This window comes from Capsicum annuum, chromosome 3, assembly GCF_002878395.1.
Source record: "Capsicum annuum cultivar UCD-10X-F1 chromosome 3, UCD10Xv1.1, whole genome shotgun sequence".
Lineage (NCBI taxonomy): Eukaryota > Viridiplantae > Streptophyta > Magnoliopsida > Solanales > Solanaceae > Capsicum > Capsicum annuum.
In genome coordinates this window covers 64,424,537-64,440,102 of record NC_061113.1, presented here as the reverse complement: position 1 = coordinate 64,440,102, position 15,566 = coordinate 64,424,537, and positions in this window count along the sequence as shown.

Genomic DNA, 15,566 nt, shown 5'->3' with positions numbered 1-15,566 from the left:
TTGTACGAGAACTATCGAGCAGCTTCTAAAAATCCCCAGATAGCAGCTGATTCATGGGTATCAAAGGATATTCCTAAATCTATTTTGAATCCATTAAATTCGTACCATGAAGGTACAGGTGCGTCCATTTTTGATTGGCTGTGGGAGGAAGATTTTCAAATTTCAAATTCTAGGTTTCCCTATTTTTGAGTCCCTAAAATACCCCTATTCATCTGCTATATAAGGGACCCTTCGTTCACTCTCTCGAGGGGTTTGGTTTTTCTTGGGGGCTCTAGGGTTCTAAGTTGGGAGATTTTGGGGAGGTTCAGAAGTTTTTTTTCCTCTTCTCTTCTTTCAAGGGTTTGAAAGCTTAGGCTGAAATTTTTTGGTTTGAAATTTTTTAAGGGGTTCGAAAGCTTGTTGGAGAAAATTTCTGAGGCTCTTGGGTTCGAAAATCAGATTTTCGTTCAAAAGAAAAGATTTTATAGGGAAATTTTAATTGAAAGTCTGAGAGGTTTCAAAACCTTTAAGGGAAAAAGCAAAAAGACATTTTGTTGGTGGTCGACGTCGCGAGATTCTGGTAGCGACAATTTTGCTGATAGTTCGTCGTTCTGTTTGCTACCCCAAAAGAGGTAAACACACGTTCGCCCCTTTTAATTCCATTGTTTACTGCTTCATCCCCTCTTTCTTCGTAGAAATATGTATCTGTTTATCATGAATGAGGTTGTGATTCTCTACTGTAGTTGGTTATGATAGCCTTAGGATTAGTTTGTGATTGGATTGTTAAGCTATTTCATTGAATCAGTGTTCACGTCAAATTTTTGTGCTATTATATCAAAAATATTGTCTTTATTTGTTTGCTGAATGAGTATATGCATCATCAAGACTTCGCTTATATGCATCATCAAGACTTCGCTTTTTATTTCTAGTTTTCCCTTTTTGGGTCTAGTGTTTTGTTGCATTTAGATACCTATTTTTCATAATTGTTTGATCCATGATTTAGCTTTATTTTGCTTTTTTTGGTTTTGTGATTCGTTGTTTAAACTGTGATATCATCAGGTAAGCATTTACCTACTATTTTTATCTCGTGTTCCTGCTCGTAATCTAACTTGCTGTTCTCGGTTGAATTCATGTCCTAGTGTTCGCTTTGTCATTTTAGTTCGACATCACCTCGTTGGGTCACTGTGCAGTTCCTAGGGTGCCAATAATACAGTTATCTCTTTGCCTAAATGAGTAGGAGCGTGTGATTCCTGTTTAAGGCTTTGCTGAACATTGGAGTTGTTGGTTTTGTAGAAAATGTCTCATATTTAATTTCTTCCATGATAGTTTTGATAAGAATCCTCGCAGGTTCGTTAAGGAGATGATGGGAATGAAAGAAAATATTTTCCTCTTTTATAATCTGTCCCCTGTTAAGTAGGATTATGAAAAGTTTCTTTTTTAGTTAGTTGTCCAAGTGATTTTTCTATCAAAGTTAGTTGTCCAAGTGATTCTTTTTTTAGTTAGTTTCCTAAATTATTAGTTGTCCAAGTGTCTTTCTTAAGTTGTCATTATATGTCAGTATTTGTTTTTTTCCAAGTTGTTAATTCCGAAGTAAGTTTTTTCAATAAATTGTATATTTTCTAGAAGTGATATAACGAAGAGCCTTGTCCTATTTCCTTGAAAAAAGGAGTTCTTTTCCTGTTCGATGTTACATGTGAGTCGTTTATGAGGTTATTGCAACTCCCGACCCTAATGTATTCTCATCATTTGCTTGTTCTTACTTAGGGGATCTTTATCGATTTAGTCTTAAACTTTCTTTGGTATATATACGTTTAGCCATGTACTGATGATAGCCATAGTTGCTTAAATTCACCAATAGTGAGCATGCCCTTTTTCTTTGACTTTCTATATCTCGATTTGCTGCTTATTATGTTATTTTCGATCTCAACAATTTCTCATTTTATCTATGGATTACGTATGAACTAATTGAATTTCCTCCCTTTGATTACCTATGTGATGTTCTTATATATCTCTTCTTCTTCATTGGTCATGTATTAATATCTTTTGTTTTTCTTACTTTGCATGTGAATTCGTTGGAGTCTAAACGGACTCTTTTGCATTCCCTAATGGGCCAACAAGGCCCATCTCACAGAGTCAGTCCCAAAAGAGAGCCCAAAGTTGGATAAAATGGCGCATGGATATGAGGAGTCGAAAGAGGGGGAAATGGATTTAAAAGTCCCATGTTCAAAGCGGCCAAGAGACTTGCAAGTCTCGGTTTTTCCATTTTACTTGTTCATTTTATCATTCTTCATTGTTGTCTTTATTTATTTAGTTATTTATGTTTTATTCTTTCATTTGGGCCACGAAGCCAAAGTTGTATTTAATACAGGTAGAGCAAGATTCGAGCCAAAGGCTCGAGAATTAGACTAGGACAGGTGAAATGGGTTGAAAAACCCAAATAGCTTAGGATAGGGTTTGGGCTTAAAAGCCTAAATCACTACTTCCTCGCTTTTTCCTCTTTTCTTTTTGTTTACTTGTTTACGTGCTTCTTTGCGAACCTAGTTAAATACCTAACCAAAGTCGCTAAAAAACTGATTTTGCAAAAACTCTTTTCTAATCAACTACTTTTCAACAAATTAATCTTTTTGAAGTTAGTCAAAAGACGATTTTCAAATAGTCCGGATAACCGCAAGTTAGCAGACGTTTTAGGTGCCTAACACCTTCCTAAAACGTTAATATGAACCGCTTACTCAGAATCTCTAACTTAAACGTTTTTCTTGTTTTAACCGTCTAAGTATTTTATAAAGGTTTCTTAATTCTTTTTCACAATTAAGTGGCGACTCTCAAAAAGTCAAAATTTCCGCAAAACAGAAATGGCAACTCTGCTGGGGATTTTTTGAACTAGGTTCTAACCAAATGTTTGGTTTCGTCTTTTGATTAACTTTTAATGTGTTTATATGTTTCGATTCTGTAAAGTTTAACTATCGCATCTCATGGTATATTCCTGCATTATTTAAACTCTTTTGGGGTTTCGTGGATGTCCCGGCCCCTATTGTTCAATTCAATAATGTGTTGGAAATACAAACGGCTTATTAGCACGTGAGCCGTTTGATGTCTGTTTATATTTTCAAACTTAAGTTTTCCTCTTGAGAACCGGTGTTCAAACCTACTCTAGACACCTAGGATAGAACGAAACCAAAACCATTTTTTAGCCATGAGCCTAGGATGACCCAATACCCGAGCGGAGTATCGGGCCCATTAGAAAATCTGCCCTATGTCTATTGACCCCGAATCAATTATAGACGAACCATATTTATATGTTGAAGAAAATGTATGCCTGTCTAATTCAATCCATTATCCTTTGGGGGTCGGGAAAAAACTTGATTTGCTTACTTTTATAAGAAGAATTAAAGTAAGTTAAGCAAGAAATTGATCGATTTGGGAGGTTGCATCTAAGGCACAGTGTTCAGACGTCACCAATATAAGAAATGGATGAAGCTAAGAAGGCGAAGGCTGATAGAAGAAGCACTCAGGAATTAATATTTTCTATCCCCTGCGTGGGAGCTTATCTTCTTTTATGTTATTTTTTTTTCCCTAAAGATTGTATCCCTCTTTTGTTATCATTTGTAAGCATTTATGCCCTTTTCGTGTCTATATAAGTTGGTGGATAATGGATTGACTTTAGGGAAGAATATATTTTCTTCAAAATCGTTAGGTCTGAACCCTTGGCTCAAAAAAGGTCACCCCAGTTAGGATACACATTATTATAATATTTTTGTGTAATATAATTGTCTTATGTGCTTATGTGTGTTTGTTTGGATCAAAGGCAAGTTTATCCTCTATGCTCCTATGGATGATTTGGCTATGACTCAAACAACTCTACGTGGTTATTTCTTGTCAAATATTTTGCATTACTTATCACATACAGAAACTAACACATTTGCCTTTGAGTTGTTTTACTTTACAGATAATAGAAACTACTCCGTGTTGATATAAGCTGCCAGAACATCCCTAGTTCACCCGGTCAAAAGCACATAAAATCCTATCCTCTGACCATCATTCAATAATGACTGGAAATGATAAAGAAAACACATTCACCATCAGGGATAATGTAATAGTGGAACAGAGTGAGATGATTGCAGAACTCGCAAGAAAATTAGAAATGCTTCAGGAGGAAATAAATCGCACTCAAGATTTGACTAACCTGGCCATCACCGTCAATTCCCCCACACCAGGAGGACACGAGACTCCACTCCAAATTTCTCTCCTCAGTACACCTAGTCTCGGGAATCAGCCAAATAACATATCGTTCATCTCCGCTCCTCCATTTGTCCAAAACACCAATCGTGAAAATAACCCAGATGCCTACCATCCATAAAATCCATCTCTAACCCCACAAAACCATCTCCAAATCCATTCCCAAATCCCCAGAACACATTTTCAAATCAAGAAAATTCATTCCCAAATCCACAAGATTAATTCCCAAACCCGCAAAATCTATCAAATCTATTCCTGAATCCACCAAATTCATTTCCAAATCTGCAGAATTCTTCTTCGATTCCACCAAACCACTCTCAAATTCCACAAAACCTTTCTAATTTTCATAATGTCCACCCCACCTACCAATCCGCTTCGTTGTATCCACAAAGTCAAGCCTCCCTTCTAAATTCTCTTCATGCCATCATATCCCCTGATATCTATAATCCCCTTCCTAATCTCGAGATGGACCATTACGAGGAGAAGGAGAAAGAGTGGAGGAACAAAAATGAAATAAAGTTGCCAGTTATGAATGAAGAGATCATGAGGATCAAAGAATCTCATGGAGTGAGGGACCATGATGATTTATGGTATGATGATTTATGTGTTCACCCCGGAATAGATCTACTAGAAGGCTATAAGGTCCCTAAATTTGAAGTGTTTGATGGCACCAGAAATCCAATGGTCCATTTGAGAAGGTATTATGATCAAATGGTGGGGGTAGGGAAAAATGAAGCATTATTGATGCGTTTGTTCAGCCGGAGTTTAAGTGGCGAAGCCTTAGAATGGTTCATGCCTCAGGAATTGAAAAGATGGACTGGTTGGAAAGTATTGGCCAAGGGTTTCCTTGACATGTTTGCATTTAACATTGAGATAGTCCCTGATCGATACTCACTGGATCGGATCAAACAGAAGAATAATGAGTGTTTTCGAGACTATGCCTTTCATTGGAGGAAAGAGGCTGCTAAAGTAGAACCTCCCATGTGTGAGGAAGAAATGGTATCAGTTTTCTCTCACGTACAGAAAGGAGAATTTTATATCAGGATGGTATCTGCGGTCCGAGAAAATTTCACAGATTTAGTAAAGATTGGGGAATCATTAGAGAAAGGCATCTGAAAAGGAAAAATTGCCAAAATCCCAACATCATCTGAATTTTCTGCATTCCCAAAAAAGAAAAGAGAGGATGCGACTGCAGTCTTTACTAATTTTGTTGATAAGTTAAAGAGGAAATTCAAGCTTAGAAATATTCTTTCCTCATCATCATCATCAAGTTCTCATCCTGTATTCTACGCTCAACCCCAATGTCAAGCTCCAATTCCAAATATTTAACCCTAGTTCCAAGTTCCACAGCTAAATTATCAGCCTCATACTCAAGCTACTTTTCCAAATAAGCAAATAAATGTCCAAACGTCTCCAAATTATCATCAAGTACCTCCTCATGTAAATCAGAACCATTATAACCCTCCATATCCAAACTTCGAAAAAAAACCTCCCCGAAACTTCACGCCGCTAGCTGAAAGTCATACCCAGTTCATCGAAAGATTGATGAAAGCTGGTTATTTGTAACCGATCCAGCCAAAGCCTATCAATCCTAACTCTTGGTTTTATCATCCCGATCAAAATTGTGCCTATCATTCAGGAGCAGCGGGGTACAGTATCGAGAATTGTATTAACTTGAAACATAAGATTCAAGATTTGATTGATCAAAAGGTTATGACGCTTCAGTCGTCGACACCAAATATTAACAGTAATCCATTACCTAACCATGGGGGACCTAATATTAACATGATTTAAATGGTGGGTGACTGGACGTCTAGCAAGGCCATCACTAAGGTAAATTCAGAAGGATTCAAAAGAACAGAAGAGGTAGAGAAGATAGAGGAAGTTGTGGCTGCCTTAAGTAAGGATTTGGAAAGAATTATTGAGCCTGTTATGGTCACAAAAAAAGTTTTTAAGCATGGAATAGAGTACCAACCAGGAAAAGAAGATGAGATCAAAGATAATTCAAAGGAGAGTCTGTTTAGGCCCTTGCCGCTCTTGTACCAGTCATTTCCCGTATATGAGATGTTAAATGATGATGGTCTTGAGGATGCGATAGGAGATCTATTTGAAGGATCCAATGCTCTACCAGATGATTTCCCAAAGTCTGATGAGATGAAGAAGCTTACACCAGGAGAGGCTTTACAAAATTAGACTTCCACTCCGCTCCTAATTCGTCGCCTATCGTGGTAGATGAAAGGAAAATGACTAATAGTTTTTAAAATCAACGACGATCCGGAGGAGGCCCCGTGATCCACCCTTTTATGTCTCAAATTTTTGTTTCGTGTTTTACAACTTTCAAAAAGGCATGGGCCCATATTTGTGTGGGTCATGAGCCATAGTTTTTATTTATTTTTGAAAAAGGCCTCCTTTTATTTAAGAAGTTATTTTTGTAAATATGATTATCTAGCACGGTTTATTTTGGTAGCAATAATTCAAAAACCTGCCAATGTCATGTCATGTCAAAGGTTAGACGAACAGAGCGAAGGAAATAATAATGAACAGAAAATATGATGAGGAGCATTTAGTAGTAGATACAGAGGAATGTGAAAATCAAAAGAAGCCCAATCGGGAGAAGTCCTAATCCTACCTGAGATGGATGGTCAAGAGTGGACCAAACCAAGCAATTCTGATGCAGTAGAGATATTGTGCTTGAAAGATGCTATAGTTTTGTTTCTTGACTTATTTATAATCGCCTTTATAATGTTATCAATTTTATGATGTGTAATTTCCTAGAACCTTTTCCCTTTACGTGCGAACTACGTTTGACCTGAATTCCCAAGAAAGGGATATGTAGGCGGCATATGTCGGCTTCGGTCAACCCCTTAGGAAAATTTATCCTTTCTTTTTATGTACAAACTATGTTTAACCTGACTTCCCAAGAAAGGGATACGTAGGCGGCCTCTGTCGGCTTCGGTTAACCCTTTAGGATAATCTACCCTTTCCCTTTATGTACGAACTACGTTTGACCTGAATTCCCAAGAAAGGGATACGTAGGTAGCCTATGTCAGCTTCGGTCAACCCCTTAGGATAATCTATCCTTTCCCTTTATGTACGAACTATGTTTGACCTGAATTCCCAAGAAAGGGATACGTGGGTGGCCTATGTCGGCTTCGGTCAACCCCTTAGGAAAATTTATCCTTTCTTTTTATGTACGAACTATGTTTGACCTGAGTTCCTAAGAAAGGGATACGTAGGCGTCCTATGTCGGCTTTGGTCAACCCCTTAGGAAACTTTATCCTTTCTTTCTATGTATGAACTACGTTTGACCTGAATTCCTAAGAAAGGGATACGTAGGTGGCCTATGTCGGCTTCGGTCAACCCCTTAGGATAATCTATCCTTTCCCTTTATGTATAAACTACGTGATGACCTGAATTCCCAATAAAAGGGATACGTAGGCAGCCCATGTCGGCTTTGGTCAACCCATTAATTTCTTTTGTATATCCCTAGCATAGTTCTGAACTACGTTTGACCTGATTCCTGCTTCAACGGGATACGTAGGTGCCCCAACGGCTCAATCATATAACTCCAAAAAATAGAAATTGGGGCAAAATTTTTTAGAAGGAATCTCAAAAATTCACAAGAGAAGATTGATGTCCAACGAAGAGAATGAAGATCATCAAAGACTTCAGATCCACTCGAGTTGGTATCATCTCAAACAACTCTAAACTGGGGCAGAAATTTTGAGGGAAGACCTCAAAATCTCCACCAAATGCTGGAACATATTTGAAATTCCCCTAGCACCAGAGATTAAGGCCAAGATCTTAAAGTAGTCAGCTGCGACAAAGTCTAGGCAAGCTCAATTTCTTGCTATGCTAGAACTACTTGAAGAAAACCTCCAACAATGATCATGAGCTTTGAAAATCATCCGTCAGATATAGTCAAAACCATGAGGAAGACGTTCGTTGAGCTAGTACATGACATGACTGGTAGAGATTTTCTAAAGTTTTACAGAAGCTTTCGAAATTATTTTCTAAAAATTAAGACTATTTTTTAAAAAAATCTTAAAACTCACTTATTTAGTACTTGCCTAGACATCACTTGGGATGGAGTGTCAGGATGGAAGTCCCAACATGGAGGAATGCCCAAGAGATGGCAAGCAGCAAATCAAGGATCGAAAAAGGTCAACACAGTAATTTTATTCAAACTAATCATCTTTCTGTGGATGCAAGGATCAATACACAAAAGTGAGGGTCTCTTTAAAAAATCCCCAATAAAATTAGGAGCCACAAAGAGCAATAATGCCCAAAACGGTATTTTAGGGTAGCACTAAAAATAGGTTTAATACCCATTTATTGAGGATCTTCTGATTTGTCCATCTCATTTCTTGAGATCATGGGCAACAAACAAAAGTGCCTTTCTTTTTCACAAACATTGTATTTAGAAGTTTCCTAAAAATAGTCACTAGTAAAAGCGACTTTGCATCTACTAATCGTCTACCTTGAGTACAAGTACATGTAGAAAGCAAGGCGCTAACAAATGAAGTCAGGTAAAATTACTTTAAAATTTGCAAAGATGGCCATTGCTTATGATTGCCGCAAGGGCCATTGCATATCATTGTTGCAAGGGCTATTACATATCATTGACGCAAGGGCCACTACATATCATTGCCGTAAGGGCCATTGCACATCATTGCCGCAAGGGCAATCACATATCATTGCCGCAAGGGCCATTGCATGTCATTGCTAAGAGGGCCATCTCATACTATCACCTAAGAAGGCTATTCATATATCTATTGATACATGAGATACAATGCTGGCGTCGAGGATATCACCAATATTCATATATCTATTGACACGTGAGACACAATGCTGGCATCGAGGATATCATCAACATTCATATATCTATTGACATGTGAGACACAACACTGGCATTAAGGATATCATCAGTAATATATCTGTTGACATGCAAGACACAACACTAGTATCGAGGATATCATCAGTATTCAATATATCTGTTGACACATAAGACACAACGCTGGCGTCAAGGATATCATCATCATTTTATATCTATTGACACACAAGACATAAACACTGGCGTCGAGGATATCTCATCATTTTATGAATTAGTATCTAAATGTATCAAGAGCACATGATTTGAAGGGACGCTTTTAAGTCGCTATCTAAGGATGAATAATATATAAGATTTCCTAGAAATTAACAATTTGAGGGTCATCTCTAAGTCATATTATTTGAAATAAGATAGTATGCAAGATCACCTATGAGTTGATAGCCTGTAGTTTATCCGTAAGCCACAACAACATCCAAACTGGATAGTGTGCAAGATCGCCCAAAAATTGATAGTTCAAAGGTTATCCGTAAGTCACAACTAAATCCTTACCGGAGACTATGCAAGATTATCAAATTGATATATCCAAGGGTTCTCTATAAGCTGCGTCATATCCAAGATCGATTATGTGCAGGATTACCCAAAGATTAACAATCTGAGAGATTATCTATAAGTCATATTGTATCCAAGGTCGAATGATATGCAGGAACACCTGAAAGCTAGCGATTGGAGGGATATCTGTAAGCCATCTCTTATCTAAAGTCAGATAATGTGCAGGATTACCTAAAAGCTAACAATTCAAAGGATATCTATAAGTCGCCTCATATCCAATGTCAAATAGTGCACAAAATTATCTAAAGATTGATAATTTAAGAAAAATTTATAAATCGATCATCAGCTATAACTGGAAAAGTTATCATTCCATATACAACAAGTGATATGGTTAACCAAAAAGGTTGCCACACTAGCACAGGATTACAAGGTTGTAGGGACCGTTCTGCATAAAGTATCGTCGGTGTCCAAAAGGGCCACCCCACTTTGAAGACATATTCAACCAACGAATATCATAATTATAAAACAACCAAGAGGGTTGTTCTATTTGTTATCGCCGATTATTTTATTCCAAACAGGTACAGGAAGAGATGACTCCACTTTTCAAGCCATAACTCATGTGGAGATATGGTAAAAGACTACATACCTCTTTTGTGAATTATATTTATCACTAACACTTTTTGCTTGAAGCATTGTCGAGAGCATCCAAGAGGATGAAAATTTGAAATCAAAACCACAGGAGCGGATGACTTCAAATAGGATGCAACACGACATGAAACTCTTTTTAGCAGCAAAATGGGACATGGTCTGGAGAGGGATGTCAAACTCTCCAGACGTGAGCTAAATGATGATCACCACCGCCATCCAACCACACCCCTATTAGAAGGCATGTGGATATTTTAAGATATTCTGGTTTCAGCTCTACCTTTGGGATATTTCTAAACTCATGTCGAGGGTAACCTTCTCTTTCTTCTAAATTTGAGTGATAAGACTCCTAGAGTTTCGAAAATTATACCCAGGTAAATTCTTACCTATGGATGAGAAGAGATCCACGTTCATGATTAAGAGGTTACAAACCTCTTTTTCACAACTCGATCAACTTGTCACTCATCTTGAGCCAAAGATCATCCGAAATAAAAGACTATCTTTTCTACCGATTGAATCAAACTACAAGCAGTCTGATTTCCTAAAATCTTGGGGATATGTAGGCTGGAATCTATGTAGAAAACTCGACTACATTCCAACCTCCCCTAGATCCCTTTATTCCCTAACTTCTCGGTTGAACAAAAAACTCTAAAACCATGATAGCTGGTGAATTTTCTTGAAAATCATGCTTAAAATCAAGTTTTATGAACTGCAAGTGACCTGAATTCTCATGAAAACTGAGATATGTAGGAAATCTAATACTGAGGTTCGGCCATAACTCCAGGAAACTCGTGCGGAAAACCAACCTCTCTTAGATACGAATTTGTGGTCGGACAAAAATTAGGAACGTCAACCTCCCTTTGCGCAGAATTACTTGCATCCATCCTACCCAAAGGGAGGGGGCAATTGTTGACACCTAATTTTTGCCCTCCACAACTACGTTTAATCTCGAGTTTTTTCGATTTTCAAATAAAATCACAACAATTATTTTCTTCAAATAAACGCATTTTAAAATTTACATTTGGGTTAAATTTGTCATTTAAAGTGATAATTATATATTTTTCGTATTTACATATACGAGGTTGTATAAATGATATCATTTAAATGAATATTTTCATCAAAATTGAACTTTAAATTAAGGATTATTTGGAAAATAAAATTAAATAATTAAATCTTGATTTAAATATAATCTATTCTCACAAATAATCTACTTGGAGAAATACTTGTTTGGTTTTATTAAATGAAGAAACTCGGGATTAAAAGAAGTATTAATTCGTATTTAATTTCAATTCAATTTAATCAATCTATTAAATTTGATCATAAATTGAAATTAAATTTGCCACAATCGCAATACATTTGCCCAATTAGCCTTTAATTTGATCAAAATTTAATTAGAATGGGTCAAATATTAATTGAAACTATTTTTCTAAACTATCCATCCCAATTTTAAATCCAATTTTGCCAAACACCTGGGCCCATTTCATATGTTCTTCAAACAACAACCCATTTCTCCCTTTTAAATTAAACAGGCCCAACACTAAAACCACCAGCCCAACACCAAAAATAACCCAACTCAGCCCACCTTATACTTTCTTCAATACCAACCTCAGCAAGAACGACTTCACCAACGTCAACCCTTAACCCGGTTTTTCTCTCTCTTCATCGCGTGACACTTATGCGAGTTCGTACGAGAACTGTCGAGCAACTTCTAGAAATCTCCAAATAGCAGCTGAGTCATGAGTATCAAAGGATATTCCTAAATCTATTTTGAATCTATTAAATCCGTACAACAAAGGTACAGGTGCGTCCATTTTTGATTGGCTGTGGGAGGAAGATTTTTGAATTTTAAATTCTATGGTTCCTTTCTTTTGAGTCCCTAAAATACCCCGATCCATCTGCTATATAAGGGACCCTTCGTTTACTGTCTTGAGGGGGTTGGTTTTTCTTGGGGGCTCTAGGGTTCTAAGTTGGGGGATTTTGGGGAGGTTCAGAAGTTTTTTTTTCTCTTCTCTTCTTTCAAGGGTTTGAAAGTTTAGTCTGAAAATTTTCATGTTCGAAATTTTTTAAGGGGTTCAAAAGGCTTGTTCGAGAAAAATTTCTAAGGCTCTTGGGTTCAAAAATCGATTTTGGTTTAAAAGAAAAGATTTTCTAGGGAAATTTTAATTGAAAGTCTGAGGGGTTTTAAAACCTTTAAGGGAAAAAGCAAAAAGACGTTCTGTTGGTGGTCGACGTCGCGAGATTTTGGTAGCGACAATTTTGCTGATAGTTCATTGTCCCATTTGCTGCCCCAAAAGAGGTAAACACACGTTCACCCCTTTTAATTCCGTTGTTTTCTACTTCATCCCTTCTTTCTTTGTAGAAATATTTATCTGTTTATCATGAATGAGGTTGGGATTGTCTGCTGCAGTTGGCTATGATAGCCTTAGGATTAGTTTGTGATTGGATTGTTAAGCTAATTCATTGAATCAGTGTTCACGTCGAATTGTATGCTATTATGTCAAAAATACTGTCTTTATTTGTTTTATGAATGGGTATATGTATCTTTAAGACTTCGCCTTTTATTTCTAGTTTTCCCCTTTTGGGTCTAGTGTTTTGTTGCATCTGGATACCTGTTTGTCATAATTGTTTAATCCAAATTTAGCTTTATTTTGTTTCTTTTGGTTTTGTGATTCATTGTTTGAACTGTGATATCATCAGGTAAGTATTTACCTACTGTTTTTATCTCGTGTTCCTACTCGTAATCTGACTTGCTATTCTTGGTTGAATTCATGTCCTAGTGTTCGCTTTGTCGTTTTAGTTCGACATCGCCTCATTGGGTCACTGTTCAGTTCCTAGGGTGCCACTAATACAGTTATCTCTTTGCCTAAATGAGTAGGAGCCTGTGATTCCTATTTAAGGCTTTGCTGAACATTGGAGTTGTTGGTTTTGTAGAAAATGTCTCATGTTTAATTTCTTCCATGATAGTTTTGATGAGAATCCTCGCAGGTTCGTTAAGGAGATTATGGGAATGAAAGAAAATATTTTCCTCTTTCGTAATCTGTCCCCCGTTAAGTAGGATTATGAAAAGTTTCTTTTTTAGTTAGTTGTCCAAGTGATTCTTCTATCAAAGTTAGTTTCCTAAATTATTAGTTGTCTAAGTGTCTTGCTTAAGTTGTCATTATATGTCAGTATTTGTTTTTTTCCAAGTTGTTAATTCCGAAGTAAGTTTTGTCAATAAATTGTATATTTTCTAGAAGTGATATAACGAAGAGCCTTGTCCTATTTCATTGAAAAGAGGAGTTCTTTTCCTATTCGACGTTACATGTGAGTCGTTTATGAGGTTATTGCAATTCCTGACCCTAATTTATTCTCATCATTTGCTTGTTCTTACTTAGGGTATCTTCATCGATTTAGTCTTAAACTTTCTTTGGTATATATATGTTTAGCCATGTACTGATGATAACTGTGGTTGCTTAACTTCACCAGTTATGAGCATGCCCTTTTTGTTTGACTTTCTATATCTCGATTTTCTTCGATCACAACAATTTCTCGTTTTATCTATGGATTTTGAATGAACTAATTGAATTTCCTCCCTTTGATTACCTATGTGATGTTTTTATATATCTCTTCTTCTTCATTAGTAATGTATTAATATCTTTTGTTTTTCTTACTTCGCATGTGAATTCGTTGGAGTCTTAACGGACTCCTTTGCATTCCCTAATGGGCCAATAAGGCCCATCTCACTGAGTCAGTCCCGAAAGAGAGCCCAAAGTCGGCTAAAATGGTGCATGGATATGAGGAGTCAAAATAGGGAAAAATGGGTTTAAAAGTCCCATGTTCGAAGCGGCCAAGAGACTTGAAAGTCTCGGTTTTTCCATTTTACTTGTTCATTTTATCATTCTTCATTTTTTTTCTTTATTTATTTAGTTATTTATGTTTTATTCTTTCATTTGGGCCATGAAGCCAAAGTTGTATTTAATATAGGTAGAGCAAGATTCTAGCCAAAGGCTCGAGAATTAGACTAGGACAGGTGAAATAGGTTGAAAAACCCAAATAGCTAAGGACAGGACGATGGTTTGGGCTTAAAAACCTAAATCACTACTTCCCCGCTTTTCCCTCTTTTCTTTTCATTTACTTGTTTACGTGCTTCTTTGCGAACCTAGTTAAATACCTAACCAAAGTCGCTAAAAAACTAATTTTGCAAAAACTTTTTTCTAATCAACTACTTTTCAACAAATTAATCTTTTTGAAGTTAGTCAAAAGACGATTTTCAAACAGTCCGGATAACCGCAAGTTAGCGGATGTTCTAGGTGCCTAACACCTTCTTAAAACGTTAATAGGAACCGCTTACTCAAAATCTCTAACTTAAATGATTTTCTTGTTTTAATCGTCTAAGTATTTTATAAAGGTTTCTTAATTCCTTTTCAAAATTAAGTGGCGACTCTCAAAAAGTTAAAATTTCTGCAAAACAACTATCGCACTGCATTTTCACAGGATAACAATCAATGCTGAAGATTTTGACCAACTCTTCGGTGGAAGGGCTATTAGCATTTGGATCATCTCTTTTGAAATATTCCTCCTTCCCGTGTTCGTCATATGCTGCTCCTGATTGAGATAACGCTTGTAAAGCAAGCTCATAGAGTGGTGGATGTAACCTAACTGCTTCACTTGGACTTGATTCGATTTCTGTTCTTTTGGGAGCCATATTATCTAAAATTAATAAGAACATAAAAAATATGTTATAGTTGATTAATGCATCATTAAAAAAAGATAATAGTAAATCAAACAAGCAAAATAGTAAAATAACAGATTCAACAGATCACTGATCTGTTGCACCAGGTAGTATATCTGTTGCATTATATAATCAACCTATTGCAGCAGATGAGTAGTATGTTTTAATAATACAAAATATATCACTCATCTTTTAAGACAGATGAATGGACTGTGTGACAGATCACACATTGTTGCAATATATAAGTGATTTGTTGGAACTAGAAAATAACCTGTTGCAACGAATGAGTAATCTGTTGCAATAATACAAAACATATCACTTATCTATAGAGAAAAATGAATGATCTATACAGTAGATCACACATCTATTGCAACATCATTTGTTGCAACATATGAGTGATCTGTTGGAACAGTTAAGTAACCTGTAGCAACGACTAAGTAATCTGTTGAGATAATACTAAATATATCACTCATCTATTAAGAAAGATGAACGGTCTATGCAACAGACCACATATCTATTGCAATATATGAGTGATCTATCAAAATAGTTAACTAACCTGCAGCAACGGATGAGTAATCTGTTGCAATAATATAAAATATATCACTTATTTGTTGA